This window comes from Ambystoma mexicanum, chromosome 6q (assembly GCF_040938575.1).
Source record: "Ambystoma mexicanum isolate Mex_15411 chromosome 6q, UKY_AmexF1_1, whole genome shotgun sequence".
NCBI classification, from domain to species: Eukaryota; Metazoa; Chordata; class Amphibia; order Caudata; family Ambystomatidae; genus Ambystoma; species Ambystoma mexicanum.
This window is the reverse complement of record NC_090937.1, coordinates 1,193,167,362-1,193,186,582: the sequence shown is the minus strand read 5'-3', so window position 1 is coordinate 1,193,186,582 and position 19,221 is coordinate 1,193,167,362.

The following is a 19,221-nucleotide window of genomic DNA, read 5'->3' as shown; positions in this document are numbered from 1 at the left end:
TAGTTAAGGTGAGTCGACACACAGGAACCCCTTAAAATTCGATTGTTAATAACTTTTGAATTGGACGAAATTTCGAAAGTGATTAAAAGTCTGCGGGTTGCCTCAGGCTGCATAGTTTTGTTAAGATTTGTTAAAAAATAGACAAAAAAGGTCAATTTTTGCCAAAGTGCACAGCCTAAACCGCTGGGCTGATTTGGACTAGGTCCAAAACAATGTGGGCACAATGCATTGACTCGCAATCCATGCATGTTTGGGGTTATTTTGTGTCTTAGTTATTTAGAAATGTGATAGAGACAGTGGTGCCCCCTTCCGCAAAAATGATAGTTATAACTCCCATGGTGCATTGCATGATCATGGTTTTCAGAAATGAAACTACTGCCATCTTGTTTTTCTCTTGATGTAGGAGATATTTGTGGCAATAGCCGAGGTAATCAGAAAATGAAACGCAGTAAAAAGCTACTATTTGCAGGTAAAAAAAAAAACAAATGCCATCAAGGTAGAGGTTGGGGCATGGCTAGAAAGCACTGATTAAAATGTATGAGTTGGAGGGGCTCCAGGGAAATAGTTTGCAACACAAAGCTTTCTGTAGCCTCACTATAGCTACCATCTGCGTCAAAGAAGCTGTGTGTGCTCTGGGGTGAAAAGGAGAGGGTAAGGGAGGTGAGGAGGCTGTCTGGGGAATGGGGGGAGCTGGCACAGATGAGGGAGGCACTTGGTGATGGCCTGGGAGACAACAGTTGTTTTGCCCATATTTGTGGTTATATCCGAGGTTACAAAGGACTACATATAAACGCCGGTATGCGTAGTTCAGTACCTTCGCTTACATCTATTTAATTATTATTTTTTTTAAAGATATTTTATAGACTGAATTGCCATTCAGGTCTCCCATTCATGCAGTAACCAGAACAGACTCTGCTTAGTTTCAAAGGGAGAAATGGGCCAGGCTCCTCAGTCCATGTTGATCCAAACTAACAAGACCAATTAGATGAATGGTTTGTCCCTTTTCTTGCTTTGAAATTAAGCAGGGTCAGCCCAGCTTTGAAACTAAGCAGCGTCAGTACTGGTTACCGCATGGATAGGTGACCAAAGGGCATCTGAATTATTTACTTTTTTAAACCATGCTACTGTCAATTCTTGAAGGTTTTACATTCTAAGACACATTTTTGCCTTTTGCTGAATTGCATTCTGGTATGGTAGTCTCCCAGGCAATAATAAAAAGTACAATTTAAAAAAATGTATTTTTACAGCATCAATAGTGTTCCCATCCCTGCAGTGACTGGGACAAACTCTGCTTAGCTTCAAAGTGTAGAAGCAGTTAGCCCACTAAGGGCATGCTGCCTAATACAGGGGCCTCACCTTAGAGGAATGCTTACATGGCCTAAGGTGGCTGAACTCTTCCTCGTTTTGAAACTAAGCAGGGTCGGTCCCGGTTACTGCATGGATGGCAGACAGTCGATGGTCCTGAATGCCATTTGTTTTCTTATTTCAAAATATCTCATAACACACACATCCGCATTTTTATAAAAACAGAAAAAATGAAATAAAAAAATCACAATTATGCTGAACACTGCTATCAGAAAACCCTGGCCTTAAGGTGTGTGAGACACAGCATTTAACCATTATGCAGCAATGATGTTATTGTTTGGATTTTCACAAGTTTCATACTTAGTCTTTTATCATTGAACATATTAAATTATAGGCTAAGTATGAAATATATGCATCTTGAAGCGCAGTGTGGGCTAGTGGTTAAATGCTGGTTCTTGAAGTCTGCCAGACCAGGGTTCAAGCCTGTATGGTTTTTTTTTGTATGTAACTTATTTAATTTATTTAGAAGAAAAGCAACACAAGTGGGAGGTGGTGAGGTTTGTTGCAGTGCAGTCCTGTGATCTTATTTAGCATGAGGGCATTTAGACGTGGCTGCAATGTCAGCCATGTCCAAACATCCCTTGCGCCAAAATAACGGTGACTTAATGGATTTTGTGCCAAAAAGGCGCACCAAAATGGGCTTTGCGGTGGAATGTTTGTGCCAAATAGGCCCGTGCCAAAATGGTGGCACTTTAAAGGGGTCTATCGCTTGGAGAACACTGCTTAACCAAAGTGTGTGCTCCAAGGCAAATCATTTATTGTAATTTCTCAAAGTTTTAAATATCTCGTAACACACAGCACCCGCATTATTTTTTTAAAACCGGGCCAATGTCAGTCCATGAAAGTTTTGCACTTAGAAACAAATGTTTGCCTTTTGCTGAATTGCATTCTGGTATTTGTAGTCTCACAGTCAAAATGGGGAGAATAATGCCATAATTGTACACTTTTGCCTAACATCCGTATAAGGATTTATATATTTGAGTGACACTATAGTATGTGTACTTTTGAAGTTAGCTTTATAAAGCAGAGTATTGTTGAAAGACAGACATGGTGGTAAGGAGGGGAAATGATGAATGGCAAGTAAGTCATGAGTGTTTGCCCGATATGTGGCAAGAGAGTTTGCAATCATGGACACTGGTACAGTTATTTTCCTCAGATTGTGGTTGCTTTTCAGGGCAACAGTAAAGGACATAATTGCGGATAGCGTAACTTTTTTTCAGAAGGCGGATGCAACCTCTTGTTTTTCTTTTAAGGTTGGTAAGGTTGCTCAAGTATTTGGATACCAGGATTTTACTCATGTTGTCATGTTCCCAGTGCAGACGCTTACCCACAAGCCCACAAGCACTTCTTTGATATTGGGATTTTGTTTTCCTTGGAATATTTCACTACAGATTGCAGGGTTTAAAAGGTGAGCACCTTTTAAAATTTGCCAGCATATTTATTGAAGATTTCCTCTCTCATGTCATTTTTTCTGATGTTCATTACTTTTTTAAACATCCACTGCTATTTTGTCATGCAAACTTTTTTCTAAGGAAGTGCAATTGAACTACATTTGTATATTTTACTTTAAAATATGTGGCCACTTACTGTGCATATATTCATGGGTGCCAGCTTTTGATTTTCTCTATTGGAGCAATTACATGGGCATGTTATTCTTGCAGCCAATCATTTTTTACCCTTTTTCTGTGCAGCTTACATGCGGTTAGTTGGGGTCATGCGATGCATCACAACAGTCATCAAGAGAACAGCCATGAAACAAGGGGCTTGTAGCACGCTGCTCAACCTAAGTGTATTATCCTCAGCAAATAATGTAATCGCACATGGCATTAACTAAAAACATTAGGAGTTCACAAAGTCTGCAATGTTTTATACATAATAAAAAATAGATTTTTTACAACTACACTGACATTGAGGGTGAAAAATCACTGGTGACCAAGGCCTCCCATGAATTTAGTAACCAGGACAGACCCTGCTTAACTTCAAACTGAGGAAAATGCCAGCCCCCACAGGCCATGGTGCCTAACAAACAATGCACTGTTACAAGACCTCTTAGAGCAACATGGTCTGAGAGGGCTGGTCTCTTCCTCACTTTGAAGCTAAGCAGTACTGTGTGTGTTCATGGGAGTCAGCTTTTGATTTTCACTATTGGTGCAGAAAGTACATGGGCATATGTTATACTTGCAGACGGTCATTTTTATCCCATTTCCGTGCTGCTTAAATGTGGTTAGTTGGGGTTGTGCAATGCATCACAACAGTCACCAAGAGACCGACCATAAAACAAGGGGCTTGGAGCACAGGACAGGACATTTATTTCGGCACGGCCTGTTAGGTGCACACCGTTATAACATGTATTACATCATCATTGAAGAATTGAACATGTATTAACATGAAACACATTTATTTACTGCAACATTATAAACTGCAGGCAACTGTCCCTCACAAACAGTTTACACCAGGTACACACACACACACAATCACATCAAACACACACACAGAGGTGACATGCACACCCTCACACCACACATTCCCCATTACACTGCACATATGTTCAAACAGAGGACTACAACCTCTCTGGGCAACATTTAAAAACAGAAAAAAATGAAAGAAAAAATCACATTTATGCTGGATGCTGCTATTCTAAGGAGTTTATATGTTAGAATATATAGTAGGCTCAGCCAAATGTTGTGGTCACAGACCATTATTGTGCTAAAGTCCATTGCTAGTGCCTGATCAGGGTATGTAATATGGAGTGCACATGGTTGAAAGCTGTATCCACTGGTGAAGGCCAATATCTATGGTTGGTGGCCTATTAGTGTTTTAAAATATACAGTGCACCTGGGAGAAGACTGTGGCCAGTGTCCATGATGGGAGGCCATAACTAGTACCCATGAATGTGTTAAAATATATTTGCTCATGCATACTGACCATGGTTGAAGGCCATGCTTGACACGGGTTACTGTTCTAATGTAATTAGTGATGTCATCAGGGATGTGATCTGTGATGGGGGTTTTGTTGCATTAAGTTCTTGCCTTAACGTCCCTGCAGCTTAACATTGTTTCCTTGAATTTCAAGGTTTTTGTTGCAATGTATTGCTCACCTTAACGTCCCTGCAACTAAAGATTGTTTAATTGAATTTCAAAGGTTTTGTTACAATTTATTGCTTAACTTAATGTCCATGCAACTAAAGTTTTTTCCTTGAATACATCAAAACATTGAAAGAAATTAATGAAGTAGAAAAGCAATTAAAAAAGAAATCCGAAACTGAAGAAGGAAAGAAACTAAGGAGCAACATGGAAAAGAATTTAGTTGAATATGAAGAAGAAATAAAGCAAAGTAAACAGAGAAAGTTATTGTGAGATAAAGAGGATTATGAAAGAGGAAGAGTCTACACTTTTGCCAAATGAGACAAGCATACCTATCCAGGTCTGCCCGATCTACTGAAGAAAATGAAGGGCAATTGAGTGACAAGGCATCAACCTCAGCATCTGATCTAACAAGCAGCGAGACCGACAAGCCCAACGTTTGCATGAATTTTTTAGACGAAATGCATCTATTACGCCAAGACGGCAGAAAAAACAAGCCACTAAGAGGTGGAAATCAAAGTCAGGGGAAAGGCAGAGGTGGCCGAAAACCACAAGGAGGGGGAAGAGGTGCAGGAAGTGCAACGAACAATACCCCGGCCAGATCGCTGCGCTCTGGAAAGTAGCAGAGCCAAATGATGACGACGACACAAGGCTGAGGATAATCAACTTATCGGATCATGTCCTCACCCCAAACCAGACAAAGGTACTCAGTCTAGATTTAAATGTCTGCCCCAAAGCTAAGAACGATTATGTGCAAACAAGAATCGACCTTGATCAATACAAACGAAAAATACGACTAAAGAAATTCTTTGCAACCAATTTGTATAAAAGACGCCAGAGAGAAAAAGAGACGGGCCACACTGAGGTTCAAATTAAGGAGCTAAGCACATTAATAGCACATTAATTGATTTGTTTGACCTGGAAAAAGGCACAGCCGCAGGAGATCAAGGCGAACCCATAGACATGAATGAACTGGACATTAGAACAGATTGGACTATGAAGAGTCAATTGAGATCTAAATCAAAGTTCAATCCTGTGGCAAACCTTGGAAACAACATTAAGGCATTTCAAAGTTTAGTGATTGAAGAACTGAAAAAACTAAGAAGAAATGAACAGAAAAGAATCTGGAATGACAATCTTTCTATCACAGACAGGCAGGCACTACAAGAATTGCATGAACTCAAAAATTGCATTATCAAACGCTCTGATAAGGGGCGGAACATAGTCCTACAGAACAGAAAGGACTACATACGAGAAGTTTACAAACAGCTAAATGATAGCAAATGCTATATGAGAATCAAAAACAATCCAATCAAAGAACTGGAAAATAAAATCAGCACGTTCCTCGCAGAATGGGAATCAAAAGGCCTTCTATCTGAAGAGAGTCGCAAATTCTTATCGACCACTAATTCTATTACACCTACAATTTATTTCCTCCACAAAGTCCACAAAAATATGAAGAAACCCCCGGGAAGACCTATTGTCTGCTTGATAGGTTCAGCATTGGAAAATATGTCAAAATACATCGATCAAGTTCTTTTTCCATTTGTCTCGGTATTACCATCATACCTAAGAGACACGACAGACTTCCTATCAAGAATTGAAGACATCCTGTGGGAGAAAGAATATCTACTAGCCAGCATGGATGTGGTTTCGCTGTACACGACTATTGGCCACGAATATGGGAAGCAGGCGTGTCAAAATTTTCTACAGACCAGATCTCTCGACTATCAAGAACATACTCAAATGTTACTCTCTATGATAGACTTATGTCTGACTAACAACACTTTCCTCTTCAATAACGAGTATTTTAAACAGTTTCAAGGAACTGCTATGGGCACCACGTTTGCACCGGACTATGCAAATCTCACAATGGGTGCATGGGAAGAACGGGAGGTCTGGACGGACATGAATCAAGAATACACAAACAACATTATTCTCTGGCTGAGATATAATGATGATCTATTCATAATCTGGAATGGTTCAGAGCAGGGATGGATGGAGTTAGTCAACCGGCTAAATCTCAATGACAATAATCTCCGGTTTACGGAAACACACAGTCGCACTCTGATTACCTTTCTCGACGTGAATGTGACAATTGTCAACAATAAGGTAACCAGTGAACTGCATAGAAAAATCACAGGGACTGACACACCGCTCCATGCACATAGTGGACACCCAACAAATCTTATATGGCGCGTTCCCTATGGAGAATTTATCCGATTGAGGAGAAATAACAGCACCTTGAAATCCTACGACATGGAGAGCAGAATCACAGCTCACGGGTTTGCCAGACAACAATACCTAAGAAGAGTCATCGAGAGAGCATATCTCAAAGCCAGAGCTAAAGAACGTTTGTGCCTTATAGCAGGGACCGAGCACAACAATAAAAGAAACATCGAGAATGACAGCACTCGGCTAATTTTAACTTTTGATACCCAGGCACCACAGATTAGGTGAATTTTGAACAATCATGGAAGAGTCCTTATGGTAGATCAGGATCTTAACAGAAACCTCCGGAGAAGCCCACAGATAACTTTCAGAAGAAATCGATCGATAAGGGATGTCTTGGTTCAAAGCTACATGACTCAAGAAGAGGACAGCAACAAGACGAGTTGGCTTTCTAATAACAAAAAAGAGGGCTTTTTTTAAATGCACCCGCTACAACATCTGCAAATATGCCAAAACTTGTGGCTCGTTCAAACATCCAATCACTGGCCAAACGGTTCTCATATCGGGGAAGATCACTTGTGAAACGGAATACATTGTCTACGTGCTGACCTGTGCAAGTGATAAATGGTACATAGGCAGCACCAAATGCAAATTAAAGACACATATCCAACAACATGTACGGGCAATTATAAACAGTGACGTCAATTACCCGATGGCTAAACATTTTGCAGAATGCCATGGCAAGAATATAGGAAGCTTTGGGTTTTTTGGCATCCACAGAATTGAAAGAGAACCCAGAGGAGGAGATAAAGAAAAAATCCAGAGACAAAATGAGACTCGTTGCATATTAGACTTTGAATTTCCAAATGGACACAACATAGACGAGGAACTCTACACATTCTTAGGCCAATGATTGATAGCTGTCTAAATCCCCTCTCTTTTTCTTTTTCTTTTCCATGCTCCCCCACTTCTTCTCTTTTCTTTTCTCTTCTTTTCTTTTCTCTTTCTTTTTTTAAAAGAAAGCCAGAATAATCCATCCTTAATCCATAGATGTCGAGTCCAAAAGAATACGTTAATACGCTCATGTTTTATCCGTGTGATACATTTTAGAGTAGTATTGTAATCAATCTCTTTTTTAACATTGGTTTTTAACATTGTTTTCAACATTGTTTTTTAGCTTGTTAGTATGCACTTTTTACTCACCAGGTGATTGTCTTTTTAGATTAGATGTTTACACATGTGTTATACTTGATTCCGTTTCCGAATCAAAGTCTGATTTTAAACATGTGGTGTAGAGCAGTTGTGATAGCCGCTGAGTCGTTATGCTTAGGAGACCAATTGGCTGGAACTAGAATCAATAGAGGAATGCTTTAGTTTGATGACCTGTGCACTTTGCACTTTATAACTACTGATGCACTTTACTATATGCCTTCTGTATTATGCACTTTAAAGTGACTGATGCACCCTACAGTGATTAATGTACATTATCGTATGTCTTTTGCACTATGCACTTTACAGTGATCAATGCACTTTATTGTATGATTATATATCAAGCAGTAAATTGTGTATTGTTTTCAGGCATGACATCATGAAACGTATGTTTGAAATATAATACATGTATTTCAGCTGTGCAGCCATTGTATTTTGCATGTAGGATTTCCAGGCATGATCGCACCTAAGTATTATGCTGTCCTTATTGCACAATGCCGATCACTGTCGCCAATGCGCACAATGCTCTCCGTGTCGTAGGATTTCAAGGTGTTGTTATTTCTCCTCAATCGGATAAATTCTCCGTAGGGAACGCTCCATATAAGATTTTTTGGGTGTCTACAATGTGCATGGAGCGGTGTGTTAGTCCCTGTGATTTTTCTATGCAGTTCACTGGTTACCTTATTGTTGACAATTCTCACATTCACGTTGAGAAAGGTAATCGGAGTGCGAATGTGTGTTTCCGTAAACCGGAGATTATTGTCATTGAGATTTAGCCGGTTGACGAACTCCATCCCTCCCTGCTTGGTACCGTTCCAGATTATGAAGAGATCATCAATATATCTCAGCCAGAGAATAATGTTGTTTGTGTACTCTTGATTCATGTCCGTCCAGATCTCCCGTTCTTCCCATGCACCCATTGTGAGATTTGCATAGTCCGGTGCAAACGTGGTGCCCATAGCAGTTCCTTGAAACTGTTTAAAATGCTCGTTATTGAAGAGGAAAGTGTTGTTAGTCAGACATAAGTCTATCATAGAGAGTACCATTTGAGTATTTTCTAGATAATTAAGAGATCTGGTCTGTAGAAAATGTTTACATGCCTGCTTCCCATATTCGTGGCCAATAGACGTGTACAGTAAAACCACATCCATGCTGGCTAGTAGATATTCTTTCTCCCACGGGATGTCTTTAATTCTTGACAGGAAGTCTGTCGTGTCTCTTAGGTATGATGGTAATACTGAGACAAATGGAAAAAGAACTTGATCGATGTATTTTGACATATTTTCCAATGCTGAACCTATCAAGCAGACAATAGGTCTTCCCGGGGGTTACTTCATATTTTTGTGGACCTTGGGGAGGAAATAAATTGTAGGTGTAATAGAATTAATGGTCGATATGAATATGCATCTCTCTTCAGATAGAAGGCCTCTTGATTCCTATTCTGTGAGGAGCGTGCTGATTTTACTTTCCAGTTCTTCGATTGGATTGATTTTGATTCTCATATAGCATTTGCTATCATTTAGCTGTTTGTAAGCTTTGCATATGTAGTCCTTTCTGTTCTGTAGGACAATGTTCCGCCCCTTATCATAGGGTTTGATATTGCAATTTTTGAGTTCATGCAATTCTTGTAGTGCCTGCCTGCCTGTGATAGAAAGATTGTCATTCCAGATTCTTTCCTGTTCATTTCTTCTTAGTTTTTTCATATCTTCAATCACTAAACTTTGAAATGTCTCAATGTTGTTTCCAAGGTTTGCCACAGTATTGATCTTTGATTTAGATCTCAATTGACTCTTCATAGTCCAATCTGTTCTAATGTCCAGTTCCTTCAGGTCTATGGGTTCGCCTTGATCTCCTGCGGCTGTGCCTTTTTCCAGGTCAACCAAATCTATTAATGTGCTATTAATGTGCTTAGCTCCTTAATTTGAACCTCAGTGTGGCCCGTCTCTTTTTCTCTCGGGCGACTTTTATATGTATTGGTTGCAAATAATTTCTTTAGTCATATTTTTCGTATGTATTGATCAAAGTTGATTCTTTTTTGCACATAATCATTCTTAGCTTTGGGGCAGAAATTTAAACCTAGACTGAGTACCTTTGTCTGGTTTGGGGTGAGGACATGATCCGATTAGTTGATTATCCTCAGCCTTGTGTCGTCTTCATCATTTGGCTCTGCTACTTTCCAGAGCACAGCGATCTGGCCGGGGTATTGTTCGTTGCACTTCCTGCACCTCTTCGACCTGCTCCTCGTGGTTTTCGGCCACCTCTGCCTTTCCCCTGACTTTGATTTCCACCTCTTTGTGGCTTGTTTTTTCTGCCGTCTTGGCGTAATAGACGCATTTCGTCTAAAAAATTCATGCAAACGTTGGGCTTGTCGGTCTCGCTGCTTGTCAGATCAGATTCTGAGGTTGATGCCTTGTCACTCAATTGCCCTTCATTTTCTTCAGTAAATCGGGCAGACCTGGATACGTATGCTTGTCTCATTTGGTCAAATCTTTTGGCAAAAGTGTAGACTCTTCCTCTTTCATAATCCTCTTTATCTCTCAAGAACTTTCTCTGTTTCCTTTGCTTTATTTCTTCTTCATATTCAACTAAGTTCTTTTCCATGTTGCTACTTAGTTTGTTTCCTTCTTCAGTTTCGGATTTCTTTTTTAATTGCTTTTCTACTTCATTAATTTCTTTCAATGTTTTGATGTATTCAAGCAAAAAACTTTAGCTGCAGGGACGTTAAGCTAAGCAATAAATTGTAACAAAACCTTTGAAATTCAATAAAACAATCTTTAGTTGCGGGGACGTTAAGGTGAGCAATACATTGCAACAAACACCTTGAAATTCACAGAAACAATGTTAAGCTGCAGGGATGTTAAGGCAAGAACTTACTGCAACAAAACCCTCATCACAGATCACATCCCTGATGACATCACTAATTGCATTAGAACAGTAACCCGTGTTAAGCATGGCCTTCAACCATGGTCAGTATGCATGAGCAAATATATTTTAACACATTCATGATTACTAGTTATGGCCTCCCATCATGGACACTGGCCACAGTCTTCTCACAGGTGCACTGTATATTTTAAAACACTAATAGGCCACCAACCATAGATGTTGGCCTTCACCAGTGGATACAGCTTTCAACCATGTGCACTGCATGTTACATGCCCTGATCAGGCACCAGCAATGGACTTTAGCACAATAATGGTCTGTGACCACAACATTTGGCTGAGCCTACTATATATTCTAACATATAAACTCCTTAAAATAGCAGCATCCAGCATAAATGTGATTTTTTCTTTCATTTTTTTCTGTTTTATAATGTTGCCCAGAGAGGTTGTAGTCCCTTTTTTGAACATATGTGCAGTGTAATGAGGTATGCGTGGTGTGAGGGTGTGCATGTCGCCTGTGTGTGTGTGTTTGATATGATTGTGTGTGTGTGTGTACATGGTGTAAAACTGTTTGTGAGGGACAGTTGCATGCAGTTTATAATGTTGCAGTAAATAAATGTGTTTCATGTTTAATACATGTTCAATTCTTCAATGATGATGTAATACATGTCATAACGGCTTGCACCTAATAGGCCATGCTGAAATAAATGTCCTGAAACTGTTCTAAGAAGTAATCAAGTGTCCTGGGATGTTTGTAAATAAACAAAATGGGGGTGTCTTGAGGACACTATGCCTGTTTGTATTGTTCGTAGGCAAGTTGAAACAATTCTAAGAACACATCAGGTGTCCTGGGATGTTCGTAAATAAACAAAATGGGGGTGTCCGAGGATGCTATGCCTGTCCGTATTGTTCGTAGGCAATTGAAATTGTTCTAAGAACACATCAAGTGTCCTGGGATGCTCGTAAATAAACAAAATAGGGGTGTCCTGAGGACACTATGCCTGTCCGTATTGTTCGTAAGCAAGTTAAAACTGTTCTAAGAACACACGTGGTGTCCTTAAATGTTCATTAATAAATGGAATGGGAATGACCTAAGGACACTATACCTGTCCGTACTGTTCGTAGGCAAGTTGAAACTGTTCTAAGAACACTCATATTGTTTGCGGACATAAAAAGTGCCCATATGGCATAGTTAAAATGTTTGATTCTATGGGTGTTATCTATGGGTGTGATATGCTGCGGTGGTTGTAGCCAAGGCCGTAGGCCATGCACCCAAGACTCTAGGCCCTGGCCACAACCACCGCAGCATATCACACCCATAGTGGCTTATAACTTCGGCACCCAAGACCAAATTTATAAGCAATGAAGTTATAAGCTACTATGTTTGTTTGTTTATTTATTTGTAGCACGCGCAAGACCCGAGGGTATCCGGGCGCGTGTTCAAGAATACTTTAAGCTTACATGTTACAGTTACACATTTCAGGAAGGTTACAAGGTGCATTAGCAGTAAATGATGACAATGTACGTGTTACAGTTACTACATTTCAGGTGAGTTACAGGGTGTGTCAACAGTAAGTGATGACAGTATGCGTGGTTAAATGCGCAGGTGAGTGTGCACAGGGATGTGTACACAGTAAGCGTTGAGTGTCGGGAGCAAGGTGGGTTAAGCGGGTGATGAACGCGGTATGCGTTCGGCTGCAGATTAACAGGTGGGTCAGACGTGAATAGTCCTAGTCTAGAAGGGTATAGGTCATTTTCTTTGAGCCATTTAATGCAATTGAGTCTGAAGTGTGAATAAGATTGGACAGATCTTAAGGATGATGGGAGGGAGTTCCATAGCTGGGCCGCTTTGACAGGGAAGCTGGAGCCTCTGGCTGTGCTCAGCTTAAATGGGGGCACGGCTAGTTGGTTGGTGTATGCTTCTCTGGTAGGTCTGTTAGAAGTTCTTCTTTTGAATCTTTCTGTTAAGTATTTGGGGGCTAGGTCATTAATACTTTTGAAAGCCGGTGATGATGTTTTGAGTTTAATTTTGTCAGCTGTGGATAGCCAGTTAGATTGTCTTCTGACGTCTGAGATGTGCTCTCTTCTTGGGATTCCTTGGGCGGCTCGAAGGGCGTTGTTCTGCAGGGTTTGGATTTTTTGCAATGTGTGTTTATTGGACCCTATGTATAGTGCATTGCAGTAGTCCAATTTGGATAATACCATGGCTCTTGATAGGGTGAGGCAGCTGGCAGTGGATAGATATGGTTTAGCTGCTCTAATCCGCTTACAGGTGTAAGCGGTGCTAGAGGCCATCACATTCACCTGCTTTGTTAGGGAGAGGCAAGAGTCGAGGTAAAAACCTAGTGTTTTTACTACTTTCGCTACTTTAATGGTGTTGCCATCTATGACAAATGATGAGTAGTCATCGTTCAGTTTTTTGATATTTTTTGTGTTCCCCAGTATGATGAGTTCCGTTTTGTCATCATTCAGGCATAGACCATGACGGGCCATCCATGCCTGAATGATGAGGTATATTCTGTTCACCAAGGCCAAATCCTGCTCATAATCCCCCGAAAGTGGTATGAGAATCTGAGTGTCATCTGCATAGTTTGTGTAGGTGACACCCAGAAGGTCCAGATCATTGAACAGGGGCTTTGTGAAGATGTTATACATGGTCGGAGAGACACAGGATCCCTGGGGGATGCCACATGTGATAGGCACTGGGTCAGCCGCTGCGGAGGTGGAGAAAACTCTCATGGTTCTGCCGCTTAGGAACGACCTGATCCATGCAATGGCATGTGTGGAGAAGTGGGCCGCGGTTTCCAGGTGGGTACAAAGCACATCATGATCCACCAGGTCAAATGCCGCTGAGAGGTCCAGTAGGAGGAGTAGGGCAGTTTTTCCAAGATCTCTCAGCTCATCGACCTGGGTTTTGAGATCGATGAGTGCAGTTTCGGTGCCATGTTGAGGCCTGAAGCCTGACTCTCCGGTACTTAATAGTTGGTGCATTTCCAGATATTTTTGGATCTGTAGGTAGGCCACTCTGTCTAGGATTTTTAGCAGAAATGGTACCGTGGTGATTGGCCTATAGTTAGTCGGGATGGCGGGGTCCAGGGTTTGCTTTTTAAGGAGGGGGAGGACCCATGATTGCTTAAGATTGTCTGGTATAGTGCCTGATGCAAAGGAAGCATTAATAAGTTTGGTGATAAATGGGGAAAGGTCTCTGGCCGCGTCTTTTATCAGTTGGGCTGGGCATATGTCGCCTCGACATTTAGTTGGTTTGAGCGAGGGTATTATTTTTTCAATCTCCGAGATTGTTACTTTGGTGAAGTTGAATTTGTGTTCTGGCTTGGTGGGGGTGGGTGGTTTACCACTTGGATTGGTTGAGGTGGGTATAGCTTATTTCTTTTTCTCAATTTTGGTTTGGAGTGTGGCAATTTTGTTGTTTAGAGCTTTTTGGATGTTGGAACACCACGTTTTATTTTTATCGCAGTTGTCTGGAGCAGGGATAGGGTTTTCTAGTTCCTTTAGTATAAGAAATAGTTCTTTGGTTCCAGATTTAGCCTGTAGTATTCTGTTGTTGAAGTTTTCTTTTTTGGCCTTCCTTATTTCATTTTTGTAGATCTTAGAGGCACTGATGAGAGCTATTTTGTTAGTCTCTGATGGAGTTAGTCGCCAGGCGGATTCGCATTTGCGTTTTTCAGTTCTTAGGGGTTTGAGGTGAGGGGTGAACCAGGTATTTAAGTGTGCTCTGGGCTTGCTTTTTCTCATTTTCAACGGGGCGATAGTGTCCAAGGCTGTGGCCATGGTTGAGTTGAATTCGTTCACTAGGGCTGTTGGGTTTAGCGATTCAGATAAGGAATTTAGGGTTGGGAGGATAAGTGGTAGCAGTTTGTCTGTAGTTATGTTTTTTTTATTTCTGGTCGGTATGGGTGGGGCCAGTACAATTTTCTTGGGTTGGGTGGTGTTTTCATTTATCAGAAAGGTTATTAGTGCATGGTCTGTCCAGATTTGTGGGCAGATATCGGTAATTGTTACATTACAGTTGTGGTTGGCTACCCAGTCGAGTGTTCGACCTTTTTCGTGGGTGGGTTGTGAGATTCTTTGGGTAAATCCCAGTTCTGTGATGACATTGGCGATGTTAGTCGCTTGCAAGTCTTTGTGGTCATTGAAACCTAAGTTCATGTCTCCCAGGAGGATGGCTTGCGATTTGTTTTTTAGATTATTTGAGAGGATCATAGAGATGTCCTCCTCAAAGGTTCCAATGGGACCTGGAGGCCTATATATGAGGTGTATATTGATAGATTGGGAGGGTGATGTTGAGAGTTTGGCGTTTAAGGATTCACAAGATTTGGTGATTGAAGACATTTCTATTGTTATGGCGAGGTTGTTTTTAGCGATGATGGCTAGGCCGCCTCCTCGAGAGTTGGTTCTGTCCTCTCTGAGAATGTTGTAGTTAGGGGGCAGGGCAAGCATCAAAGCGGGTCCTGCTGCTTGGTGAAGCCAGGTTTCTGTTATGGCTAGAAGGTCATAATCGCCTATTTGGATGAGATCGGCAATTTCGGTGGCATGTGCTATCAATGATCTAGCATTAATGAGGGCACCATTCAGCGGTATGTTTGGTTTGGGTGTCGCAGGGGTGAAATGGCTTTTCTTTTTGGTGGGTCTGTTGCTTGATTTGCGGTGGTTGTTAGTGGGACTGTCAGCGTGGGAATCTCTTTTGGTGGGGGAGGTGTCTAGTTTGGGGGCATTGCGTTAGTGGTTTCTTGTATTGCTAGGTTTGGTGGCTAGTCTGGCTGGTGGTTCATAGATTTTGGGTAGTCTAGATCGTAGTTTTGCATTTCTACTTAAGGTATCGCATGGGATATTTGTTATGGGGTGGTGGGTGGTAGGTATCTTTATCTCTATAGTTTGTGGGTTAGTGTCTGGGGTGCTGGTCAGTCGGGGCTCGTCATCAGAGTTTGACGTTGCAGTGGGCATAGGCTGCGGTGTGTGGTTTGCTGTTGTCATTGTGGGGCAAAGGGTGATCAGGAGGAAGAGGATGGGGATCATCCTATAGAGCGCACAATGGCTGTCAACACAGTGGCTAAGTATGGGCAGTGGTAACACATTGGCTAGGTATGGGCGGCACACTGGCTAGATGTGGGCTGCAAAATGGCTTGGTAAGGCAACACAGCGGCTGCGCGAATGAGTCTAGGTACACAGGGTTAACTCAGGTTCAGAAATCAGGAGTGAGGCTAAAATGCATGTGCAAGTAGGTTCATCTAAATTCAGGAATTCAAACGTAGGGCTAAGGTGCATGTAAAACAGGGTTCACTAAGTTTGGAGGTTGGAGGTAGGGCCTGGGTGGCAGATATCTATGCGGCACCTAGATTAGCAGTACTGTGGGCTAAGGCACACGGCAGAGCATCACCTAGATTTGAGACAGCACAGTAGGCTAAAATGCAGTTCCTAGATTAGCAGTATAGTGGGCTAAGGCACACGGCAGAGCATCACCTAGATTTGAGACAGCACAGTAGGCTAAAATGCAGTACCTAGATTAGCAGTATAGTGGGCTAAAAACACAGAGCAGGGCATCACCTAAATTTGAGATAGCGTAATAGGACTGTATATAGTCCAGTCACACACATAGAGCGCTTGATGTCAGTTGCTGTATGGTCAAGACAAGGTGCTGGAGGATAAGGTCTGTCAGCAGTTTGGCACGGTATGCCAGGGAGTAATGGACTGTACGTTAGATACGTTAGTAGCAGAGGGTAAGCAAGATAAAAGGGTGCTCATATAGTTATTAACAAGGCAGAGAATGAATAGTACAAATCTAGCCAGGCAGGTTCGCAATTAGACATTTTCAGCTATGGTCGGCAGAACCAATTTACAGCAGTATGGTGAGGTTTTGCTAACAGTAGGTGAGATGCAGGTGAGAACAGGCTAGTTTCGATATTAGTCAGGCAATGAGTAATCAAGACAAATCAAATCATGCAGGCATTAGGCAATCAACACTGTCCGATGTGGTGAAACAACACTGTCTATTATAGTAGGCTAAACCGATATTGCTGCCAGAAGGGTAGAATACAGACAACTAGCAACTCTCTTTTTCTTAACAGCTATTAAGTTTGGCATGGAGGGAAAGGCACACTTTAATTCATTTTTGGTGTACTACCAATATAATGCTATACAAACAGATATGGCGCTAAATGCTTTCTTAACAAGCATTGAGCAAGGCGTTGAACAGTAAGTACCATCTATTATGGCGTGCTAGTTAAGATTTTGCTGGAGCTAGGGTAAAATACGAGCGGCTACAAGGCTGGTAAGGTATTTGGTATGACGGTATGCGCACATCACGCGTCTAAATGTCACGGTGCGGTCATGCGACGTCTAATGCCATGGATCTCAATTTACTAGTGTGAGGTGGCTGCTAACTAGTTCCGTTAGCTGTCAGCAATGTGGTATACAACTCAAGGGAGAAGGCGGTTTTTGTGTTAGTTTGAAAGACAGTTAATAGCAATAGTTGGGTTAACTTTGGAGATCTACTGTTCAGGGTAGAGTACTTTGATCATGTTGCTTACCCCCTGGCGAGGCGAATGTTAGTCGAGGGGTGTCTCCTAGTGGCTCTGATGCGGCATAGACAGGCAGGAGACAGGCGCTGGCCATAAGAGGCGGGCCTTCGAAGGGGCGGGCTGGCTGCTGCCTTCCGGCAACAGCTTCTTGGATTTCAGGTAGGTGGGGCCCAATCAGAGCTTGCGGCTCCGTTCGTGAGGTTGCTAGGCAACGACACAACAAATGCAGGCAGCGTCCATTTTAGGGAAGGGACACTATGGGTGTGATATGCTGTGGTGGTTGTGGGCAGGCCCTATAGTCTTCTAAGAACACATCAAGTGTCCTGGGATGTTCGTAAATAAACAAAATGGGAGTGTCCTGAGGATGCTATGCCTGTCTGTATTGTTCGTAGGCAAGTTGAAACTGTTCTAAGAACATATCAAGTGTCCTGGGATGTTCGTAAATAAACAAAATGGGGGTGTCCTGAGGACGCTTTGCCTGTCTGTATTGTTCATAGGCAAGTTGAAATTGTTCTAAGAACACATCAAGTGTCCTGGGATGTTCGTACATAAACTAAATAATTATAAATTTGGTCATGGCCATGCGCCCAAGACTCTAGGCCCAGGCCACAACCACTACAGCAGCGCTGTCCTTAATGTCCGTAGTTAATAAAGATGGGGTGTCCTAAGGACACGGTACATGTCCGTATAGTTCGCATGCAAGTCGAAACTGTTCTAAGAATACATCAAGTGTCCTAGGATGTTCATAAATAAACAAAATGGGGGTGTTCTGAGGACGCTATGCCTGTCCGTATTGTTTGTAGGCAAGTTGAAATTGTTCTAAGAACACATCAAGTGTCCTGGGATGTTTGTAAATAAACCAAATAGGGGTGTCCTGAGGACACTATGGCCCTCATTACGACCCTTGCGGAAATTGACTGACCGGACCGCAACAGCGTAAATAGCGTTTCCGCCATTGCACGAAGGAGCAAAGTGCGGCTAATTACGACCCATCGGGCACGAGCATTACGCCATGGCGGAATCCGAAAGGCTGCGATGGCGGAAATGACCCCAAAACGGCCCTTACCGCCGCCGTACGCTGCACCAGGTGCAATACCGCCACCCATCTTAGCGGTCACCGTAATGAGCGGGCACCGTAATGAGCGGGCACCGCAAATTACGGGCACCGTAAATATACGGAAACGGAAGTAAAAGCATGTGGCCGGAACGGGAAACAGCACGCCGCACAACTATAAAATCCGAATCCCAACACAACCATTAAAAATCCGACCCTGACACACATCCCAACCCGTTAGCAACCCCAGTTCAAAAAATAAATATGGGAAAGGTAGCCAAGAAAGCGTGTGATCGCAAGCGGCAGGTCCACTTCTCCCGAGAGGAACTGACCGTGCTGACCGAGACCCTGCAGGAAAATGCCGCCGTCGTCTTCTCCAGTCAAATGACCAGGACGGCCCTTGCCAACAAGAAGGCCATATGGGCCCTTGTGGCACAGCGCGTAAGTGCGGTGGGGACAACACCCCGCACGCCACAGCAATGTCGCAAGCGGTGGGACGACCTGCGGATCCGCGTACGCAGCATACTTTCTGCGAACAGGAACATCGCCACAGCTACCGGGGGGGGATCAGAGTCGCCCATCAAGTTGACCCCCTGGGAGGAGATCTGCGCCTCCACCATAGGAATGGAGAGCATAGAGGGAGTCGGAGGGATGGAGAAAGGAGTGCCGACATCCGGAGAATCAGGTAGGTTTGCCAAGAGAAACAATGCGAAATCCACAAACCACGAACATGTGCAGTACCATGTGACCCCATAGTGCAATACATACTTTGCCCTGACAGCGCCCTCTAAAAGTCAGAATGAATAAACAAATTAATCAAGATGCCATAAACAACCCCTACATGTGCAGCATGCACCCCCTAACTGCAGGCAGCCAAATGAATGCATCCTCAATCCACACGAAAATGAGACCACCTCCAAGGC